Genomic DNA, 10,311 nt, shown 5'->3' on the forward strand with positions numbered 1-10,311 from the left:
CGAAAATGCTCAAATGGAATGAAAGTTGCGTACATATCTGAGGATCACTCACGTAAATTGGCATAATTTTCTGAGTTACCTACAGAGAATTAGACCCAGATTCGTGACAGCAAAGAAATCTGTTTCTGCGCAGTAATCCAAATCTAGTACTTACTTTTCTATCAAAGACTTTACTTGGCACAACAAAACATAAAACTAAGATAAGGAGAGGTTGCTACAGTAGTAAACAACTTCCAAGACACAAAATAAAAACAAAGATACTGTAGTAAAAACATGGGTTGTCTCCCATAAGCGCTTTTCTTTAACGCCTTTCAGCTAGGCGCAGAAAGTGTAACTCAAGTATTATCGAAGGGTGGTGCACCTACAGCGGGGTTTGGAGTTTTCTCAACCATGCGTAGTATATTGGATACATAAGTTTCAGCGTCTCCCTTCTCATTAGTCTTGGGCTCGCTACTCTCATCGAACAAATTTTCAGGAACAAGCCAAGCATAGTTATGTTCTAGTGCATCATTCATAGCTAGGAGTTTACATGGTATGGGTGCTTTGATCTCCCCACCATCATTAGCATTATTAGTGTACCTTATCCTATCCATATCCATTTTTTCAAGGAGACCAACAAAATTAGTATGAGAACCAAGCATATTAAATTTAGCAAAGACCTTTCTAGCCTCTCTTGCTAGACCACCAAACTCTCTAAGAAGGGTTTCTAAAACAAAATCTTTCTTTTCCCCCTCTTCCATATCACCAAGTGTAAGAAACATGTGTTGGATTATAGGATTTAGATTAACAAATTTAGTTTCCAACAGGCGAACTAAAGCAGCAGCAGCAATTTCATAGGTGGGAGCAAGGTCTACCAAGTGTCTATCTTCGAAATCTTCAACGGTACTAACATGGGTGAAAAATTCTTCTATATTGTTCCTCCCAATTATAGACCCTTGCCCTACCGGTATGTTCTTTGCGGTAAAATTAAAAGGAAACATGATGAAATAAGTAAAGTAAATGCAAGTAACTAATTTTTTTTTGTGTTTTTGATATAGCAAACAAGACAGTAAATAAAGTAAAGCTAGCAACTAATTTTTTTGTGTTTTGATATGAGTGCAGCAAACAAAGTAGTAAATAAAATAAAGCAAGACAAAAACAAAGTAAAGAGATTGAGAAGTGGAGACTCCCCTTGCAGCGTGTCTTGATCTCCCCGGCAACGGCGCCAGAAAATATGCTTGATGGCGTGTATTTCACACGTTCGTTGGGAAACCCCAAGAGGAAGGTATGATGCGCACAGCGGCAAGTTTTCCCTCGAGAAAGAAACCAAGGTTTATCGAACCGGGAGGAGCCAAGAAGCACGTTGAAGGTTGATGGCGGCGGGATGTAGTGCGGCGCAACACCGGAGATTCCGGCGCCAACGTGGAACCTGCACAACACAACCAAAGTACTTTGCCCCAACGAAACAGTGAGGTTGTCAATCTCACCGGCTTGCTGTAACAAAGGATTAACCGTATTGTGTGGAAGATGATTGTTTGCAGAGAAAATAGTAAAAACAAGTATTGCAGCAGATTTGTATTTCAGTATTAAAGAATGGACCGGGGTCCACAGTTCACTAGAGGTGTCTCTCCCATAAGATAAAAGCATGTTGGGTGAACAAATTACGGTCGGGCAATTGACAAATAGAGAGGGCATAACAATGCACATACATGACATGATAAGTATAGTGAGATTTAATTGGGCATTACGACAAAGTACATAGACCGCCATCCAATCGCATCTATGCCTAAAAAGTCCACCTTCGAGGTTATCATCCGAACCCCTCCGGTATTAAGTTGCTAAACAACGAGACAATTGCATTAAGTATGGTGCGTAATGTAATCAACAACTACATCCTCGGACATAGCGCCAATGTTTTATCCCTAGTGGCAACAGCACAACACAACCTTAGAACTTTACATCACTCTGTCCCGGTGTCAATGCAGGCATGAACCCACTATCGAGCATAAGTACTCCCTCTTGGAGTTAAAAGTAAAAACTTGGCCGAGCCTCTACTAGAAACGGAGAGCATGCAAGATCATAAACAACACATGTATAATAACTTGATAATTAACATGACATAGTATTCTCTATCCATCGGATCCCGACAAACACAACATATAGAATTAGAGATAGATGATCTTGATCATGTTAGGCAGCTCACAAGATCCGACAATGATAGCACAATGGGGAGAAGACAACCATCTAGCTACTGCTATGGACCCATAGTCCAGGGGTAGACTACTCACTCATCACTCCGGAGGCGACCATGGCGGTGTAGAGTCCTCCGGGAGATGAATCCCCTCTCCGGCAGGGTGCCGGAGGTGATCTCTGGATCCCCCGAGATGGGATCGGCGGCGACGGCGTCTCAGTAAGGTTTTCCGTATCGTGGCTCTCGGTGCTTGGGGGTTTCGTCACGGAGGCTATTTGTAGGCGGAAGGGTAGGTCAAGAGGCGGCACGGGGCCCCACACCACGGGGCCGCGCGGCCAAGGGGGGCCGCGCCGCCTATAGTGTGGCCCCTCCGTGGCCCCTCTTCGTCTCTCCTTCGGACTTACGGAAGCTTCGTGAGAAAATAGGCCCCTGGGCTTTAATTTCGTCCAATTCCGAGAATATTTCGTTACTAGGATTTACGAAACCAAAAACAGCGAAAACGAGCAATCGGCACTTCGGCATCTTGTTAATAGGTTAGTTCCAGAAAATGCACGAATATGACATAAAGTGTGCATAAAACATGTAGGTATCATCAATAATATGGCATAGAACATAAGAAATTATCGATACGTCGGAGACGTATCACCCGGTCCATTCTTTTATACTGAAATACAAATCTGCTGCAATACTTGTTTTTACTGTTTTCTCTGCAAACAATCATCTTCCACACAATACGGTTAATCCTTTGTTACAGCAAGCCGGTGAGATTGACAACCTCACTTGTTTCGTTGGGGCAAAGTACTTTGGTTGTGTTGTGCAGGTTCCACGTTGGCGCCGGAATCTCGGTGTTGCGCCGCACTACATCCCGCCGCCATCAACCTTCAACGTGCTTCTTGACTCCTACTGGTTCGATTAAACCTTGGTTTCTTACTGAGGGAAACTTGCCGCTATGCGCATCACACCTTCCTCTTGGGGTTCCCAACGGACGTGTCAACTACACGCATCACCCCTTCCAGTATTAAGTTGCAAACAACAGACAATTGCATTAAGTGTGGTGCGTAATGTAATCAACACAAATATCCTTAGACAAAGCATCGATGTTTTATCCCTAGTGGCAACAGCACATCCACAACCTTAGAACTTTCTGTCACTGTCCCAGATTCAATGGAGGCATCCACTCAGTAGCGGAGCTTGCCAGGAAAAACTGGGCGGGCCAACAGGCTTAAGGACACTAAAATGGGCTGTTATTGGGCTAAATTTACAAATATGTAGACAGAAAATCTCTAAAGTTGGGCGGGCCATGGCACAGTTTTGTTTCAACTAAGCTCCGCCCCTGCATCCACTATCGAGCATAAATACTCCCTCTTGGAGTCACAAGTATCAACTTGGCCAGAGCCTCTACTAGCAACGGAGAGCATGCAAGAACATAAACAACATATATGATAGATTGATAATCAACTTGACATAGTATTCAATATTCATCGGATCCCAACAAACACAACATGTAGCATTACAAATAGATGATCTTGATCATGATAGGCAGCTCACAAGATCTAACATGATAGCACAATGAGGAGAAGACAACCATCTAGCTACTGCTATGTTCCCATAGTCCAAGGGTGAACTACTCACACATCGATCCGAAGGCGATCATGGTGATGAAGAGACCTCTGGGAGATGATTCCCCTCTCCGGCAGGATGCCGAAGGCGATCTCCTGAATCCCCCGAGATCGAATTGGCGGCGGCGGCGTCTCTGGAAGGTTTTCCGTATCATGGCTCTCGGTACTGGGGTATTCACGACGAAGGCTTTAAGTAGGCGGAAGGGTAGGTTTAGGGGCGACGCGAGGGGCCCACACAACAGGGCGGCGCGGCCCCACCCTTGGCCGCGCGGCCCTGGCGTGGCGTCGCCTCGTCGCCCCACTTCGTAATCCTTTCGGTCTTCTGGAAGCTTCGTGGAAAAATAAGACCCTGGGCGTTGATTTCGTCCAATTCCGAGAATATTTCCTTTGTAGGATTTCTGAAACCAAAAACAGCAGAAAACAGCAACTGGCGCTTCGGCATCTCGTCAATAGGTTAGTACCGGAAAATGCATAAGAATGACATATAATGTGTATAAAACATGTGAGTATCATCATAAAAGTAGCATGGAACATAAGAAATTATAGATACGTTTGAGACGTATCACCCGCCTTCCCCGGATTGGGCCCGAAGGGCCCAGATCTGGGCCGGCCGACCCGCGCCGCCACGGAGCCAACTCCGGCCGCCCAGCACCGTCGCCGTCAACCCAGCACCGTCGCCGTCATCCTCAGCGCCGTCGCCGCCTTCCCCAGCGCTGTCGCCGTTGCTGGGCAGCCATGGAGCTCCTGCCGCCGCCGTTGGGTTTGCCCGCGCCCCTACAGGCGTGCAGATGGTGGAGATGCCCGCCGGCGGCGGCACCATCGCGTGCTTTGCCCGGCGGCTCCCGCCGCCGGTGGTGGAGGACGGGGCGGGAGAGGTCTGGGGCGGAGGAGGGAGTTAGGGTTTCGCCCTGACTCGCCCGCGGGGACGAGCCAGGAGCGTCTCCTGTTTTTCCTTCGTTCCCACTACTTCTCAATTTGCCGATATATTCACCAAGGGTCTCCCTACTGTCGTCTTCAACGAGTTTCGTACCAGTCTCACCGTTCGTCGGGCCGATGATGCAACTACAGGGGGATGTTAGACATGCGATAATGTTCTCCTCTGAAGACCACTTCTCCTGTTGTGATAAGCTCCACCTCCCGCACGTTGTGCATGATCCTATTTAGATGGATCTCAACTGTACTCTCTCCCTCTCCCCTCGTGTAACTCTTCTTATATGTGAACCCCAGGAGGATGAATACAGTATGCATACATACAGTTGAATATTACTCTTTCAATAACAATAACAATTGCATAGTCTTTTTTTTGTGAATCAAAAGCTTCATTCATTAGTCTGCCTTGATATATTACATGTCTAACTGAACATAATTACCTTGGAGAAAAACAATTCCCGTTAAACTATATAGTGAAGAAATCCTACTTGAGTGTATTACAAAATTGAGGTAGATAAGTTAATCAACAAGTTCCTACACAAGAAAAAGGAGAAGTTGTGAGTGACCACCTTGACACCTACATTTTTTTTTTCTTTTTTTCCCCTCTCAAACTATATAATACGTGGATTTGAAAATTTGCGTGTCACTGAAACATTACCTGCGCATGACCAACGAGTAAAAAGATTTAAGAAAATGAGTAAGTTTTAGTCAACAAACTATGATACTCACAAAACATTAGGATGTGTTGGTTGATGATTTAGGAAAGGTTCCCAGTTTAGATGTCCAACAAACCAAGCATCCATAGTTTTGGTGAGAATTAATGAAGTTAAGCAGAGTGTAATGAACTGAACTTCCCGCAGAAAAAAGCAGCTAACCCACCCATAACAGCTTTCTAAAATTAATCTCGATTACTCATCTACTAATCTTGGCAAAGAGCAGTGATCAATACTAATCTTGTCAGGGGATGTGCTTCGGTACACCCCCTTCCCAGACTCATTAGGGCGAACGTGTTTCACACGCAGCCCCACACGTTGTTCCAGTGATCAATTATGTCTGCCTTCATCTTGCGGTCTCCTCCAGATCCTATGTGCCCCCTCGTGATCGTCGGCTTTGTCTGCCAGCGATCCATTCCGACCACCTTCATCTCGCGGTGTCCTCCCGATCCTATGCACCCCCTCGTCATCTTCGGCTCCGTCTGCCAATGATCAATTCCGTCCGCCTTCATCTCGTAGTCACCTCCCGGTCCTATGCGTCCCCTCATCATCGTTGGCTCCATCTGCCCGTAATCAATTCTGACCACCTTCATCTCACATTCTCCTCCTGATCCTATGCACCCCCTAGTCATCGTCGGCTCCGTCTGCCAATGATCAATTCCGACTGCCTTCATCCCGCAGTCTCCTCCCGATCCCATGCGCCTCCTCCTCCTTGTCGGCTCCATTTGGCAGTGATCAATTCTGGACATCTTCACTTCACGGTTTCCTCCCGATCACATACGCCTCCTTGTCGTCATGTTCTCCGTTTGCCAGTGATCATTTTCGGATGCCTTCACTTCGCGGTCTCCTCCCGATCCCATACGCCTCCTCGTCGTCATGGGCTCCGTTTGCCAGTGATCAATTCTGGACGCCTTCACCTCGCGGTCTCCTCCCGATCCCATACGCCTCCTCGTCGTCGTGGCCTCTATTTGCAAGTGATCAATTCCGACCGCCTTCACCTCACCGTCTTTCCCGATCCCATGTGCTCCCTCGTCGTTGCTGGCTCCCGCGTCCTTGTAGGGTGCGTTCGGTTTGGGGATGGGGTGGAATGGAATGGAACCATTCCATTCCACTGGCACGGAACCGTTCCATCCCTGTGTTCGGTTTGGACAAAAAATTTGTCACGGAACGGTTCCATCCATGTGTTCGGTTTTGGAATGAGATGAGAATGGAATGGAATGGGTGAGATAGTCACCCGATTATTTAGTCTAAACTCGATTAATTATTTGCTAAACTTGATTAAGTAGTGCTAAACTTGATTAATTATTACTAAACTTGGTTAATTATTGCTAAACTTAATTAATCAGCGTGTGACAGTCACCCGTTCCACCTCGTCCGGCCGAATCGGAGGAACCACTTCATTCCGGATCTAGAGGGAATATTCCATTTGAAGGAATCACTTCATTCCATTCCAGTTTGCAACCGAACGCAGGAACGGATTCTGGGTGCGGAACGGTTCCATCCCGTTCCACCCCATCCCCAAACCGAACACACCCGTAGTCACTAGCCCACATGTTGTCGTGCATGTCCGGCTGACCCTTATACTTTTTGTGTGTTCGTTCTACCTGTACCGAACTGGTTGTCGGACTTATCCGGCTGGAAGTCCAACGTATGTTCACTCTCGGCCCAAAACAAGTTCCTGGACAACTCACAGACCGACCAGCGGTGGCATCAGACAAGTTGGTAGACCATTGCCGGATTGTCCGACGGTGGTCATATACAAATCTCAGCCGTTGTTGTGTTTGAGATTTTGGGTCAGTTTGGGTGAGACTAACCACAATGAGAGTATCATAGGTAGTATCATGCATGTTATGTAGGTAAAAATCTTATGTGGCACATCAATTAATGATGAGAGAGGTGAAATTAGTATCATAGGTAGATACAGTATCATAGTATCATAGCACGTAAAACTAGAAATTTTAGTGACAAACACATCATGTATATATATTTGCATTGAGATTCTACAAAACATTAAATAGAATGGAACTATGATACTAATTCATGATACTATGCATTGTAGGTGTTGTATCATAAACTAGTATCATACGTATGATACTAGTCTATGATACTTTTCATTGTGACTAGTTTGAGGGGTTTACTGAAGTACAGCCCTCTGGTGAGTGTTATTGCACTAGTACAAACAACTAAAGATTTTTTCTTTGCGAGAAGTGTATGGCTGACTCAATTTTTTTCCCCTAGTTTCTAGGGTTCCCTTGTTCCTCTCGCGACGGCGGCGAGAGTGCCCTATTTGCTGGCGGGTGATCGACGTTCTCTCGGACTCTTTTCCGCGAGACGCCACTGAGGTTTGATTGAAGAGCTAGTCTGCGAGGTGATCGGGGTTTGCATGGCGGGTAAAGCGGACACGGCGCCGGCTCCACCGCCGCCACCACCGTTGCTGTTAAGATCGGAACCTGAGTCCAATGAGGATTCGGATAAGAACGCTATGCCGGAGGAGGCGGGGAGGATCGGGCAGTAGATCTATGGATGACGATCTGGAGCATAGATTCGATAACCTGAACTTATGTGGGGAGGAAGAATCGGATCTTGATTTCTCGGACGAGATTGAAGAATTGATTGGTGATGTCCGCTGGCTAGCAATTTTTAGGGTTCATACCCTGAAACCTTTCAGCCATGCGGCTCTGTTCAAACAGATGCGTAATGCTTGGGCACCAGCCCAAACGGTGACGTTCAAAGCTAAAGGAGAGAATTTATTTCTGGCTCAATTCCATTGTCTAGGCGATTGGAATCGGGTAATGGAGGGAGGCCCCTGGCTGTTTAGAGGAGCAGCGTTGGTTCTGGCTGAGTATGACGGATTCACGAATGTGGAAGATTATAAATTGGATAAAATTCCAGTTTGGGCGAGGATACAGGGCATTCCGAGAAGGGCTAATGAAGAAAAAAGAGCTTGCCGAGAAAGTGGCTAGGAAGGTAGGTGATCCGCCTATAAAGGTTATTGTCAATGAAGGTGTCCTTAATTCCTCAAAATATCTCAGAGCTAGGGTGCATGTCGATATCAACAAACCCCTGGTTCGTATAGTGCCTATTACTTTGAAGGAAAGGAAGGTGTATCCGGTGCTGTATGAGAAGTTACCGGAGTTCTGTTTTTTCTGTGGCCTCATCGGACATTCTGTCACTGAATGTGGGGATGGCGTGCACGAGGAAGATAAATGTCAGTGGGGTGAATGGATCAAAGTCATTTTTGAGCCAAATAACCCTCCTGGGGGTGGAAGGGGTTCAGCAGGACGTTCTGGGCCTTTTGGCCGAGGTAGAGGTGGAGGCCGGGGGTCGGGAGAACCCCATGAATCGGAAGCAACAGACATGGATTGGGGCACTGTGGGATCTTTCGGGGGTAAAGAAGGGACAAGGAAGAGGCCAGTGGCAGGGAACAATGCTGCTGGGGCTGCGGTCGGTACGGTGGCGCAACAAGTCAACATCCTGGAATCAGGGAAAGGTAATTTTTCTGGAGGGATAACTCTGTCTTCTCCCCAGAAGGTACAACCAATAAAGCGGCAAAAGAAGGTGGTGGATGGTGTGGAAGTGGACGAATTTGTAGGATCGGCGACCTCCGGGATGGAGGATCGCCGGGAACAATGAAACTCTGCGGTCTGAACTGCCGCGGTCTTCGGAACCGCCGGGCAGTTCGTGCGCTTCTTGATCTCGAGAAGCAACTGAAACCTGATGTGTTTTTCTTGTCCGAGACACATTTGGATAAAGCTAGGGCAGAAGAAATGAGGAGAAAGTTAGGTTTTGATCATGCTATTGTCTTTGAGAGTGATGGTCAAAGTGGGGGACTTCTTATGGTTTGGAAGAATAACCTGAAGATTACTGGTAAGAGTGTGACAAAAAATTATATTGATGTTGTGATTGAAGATATTATTCCGTGGAGGTTTACTGGTATTTATGGTGAGCCGAGCTGGGGTAATAAGCATATTACTTGGGATTCTCTTCGGACTCTACATGGTCAGATGAATTTGCCATGGTTAGCTATGGGAGATTTCAATGAGATTCTGTTTAATTATGAGAAAGATGGTGGTCGACCAAGATCACAGCAGGCGATGCAGGCGTTTCATGATGCTCTCAGAGACTGTGACTTGGAGGACATGGGATATGTGGGGGATCTGTTTACTTGGAGGAGAGGGAAGATTAGGGAAAGATTAGACAGAGGCTTGGTTAATGGACAATGGAATGATTTGTTTCCGTTTGCTACTCTGGTAAATAGTGAAACCATAAGATCTGACCATCGGCCTATCTTGGTCGATACGGAATATTTGTCAAACTCGCATGCGATGACGAACGCTCCGCGGCGATTTGAGGCGAGATGGTTGATGGAGGATGAGGTAGAAGAAATGGTGAGGGCTTCGTGGGAACGAGCAAAACAGAAGGGAGAGGATATCTCCTTGATGGAAAAATGTAGTGACGTACACTCGGAGCTTCATTGCTGGGATAAAGAAGTGCTCAAAGCACCGTATAGGAAATTAAAGGAGCTGAAACGAGATCTCGAGCAACTTAGACGAGGCCCAATGACAGATGCTACGTTGGCTGCGCAGAATGATATCCAAATGCAAATTGAGAACACTTTGGAAAAAGAGGAGATGTTTTGGATCCAGAGAGCAAGGGAGAACTGGCTGAAACATGGGGATCGGAATACAAGTTTTTTTCATAGATATGCCTCAAAACGGAAAAAGCAGAATACGATCAAATACTTGATTGATGATAATGGAATAAAGCAAGAAGATCGGGATGCTATGTGTAGTACTGTGCACAGATATTTTTCGGATCTTTTTACTTCTGAAGTGTTGGAGCCTGATGAGTTGGTGTTTAATGATATTCAACGTCTTGT

This window comes from Lolium rigidum, chromosome 7 (assembly GCF_022539505.1).
Source record: "Lolium rigidum isolate FL_2022 chromosome 7, APGP_CSIRO_Lrig_0.1, whole genome shotgun sequence".
NCBI classification, from domain to species: domain Eukaryota; kingdom Viridiplantae; phylum Streptophyta; class Magnoliopsida; order Poales; family Poaceae; genus Lolium; species Lolium rigidum.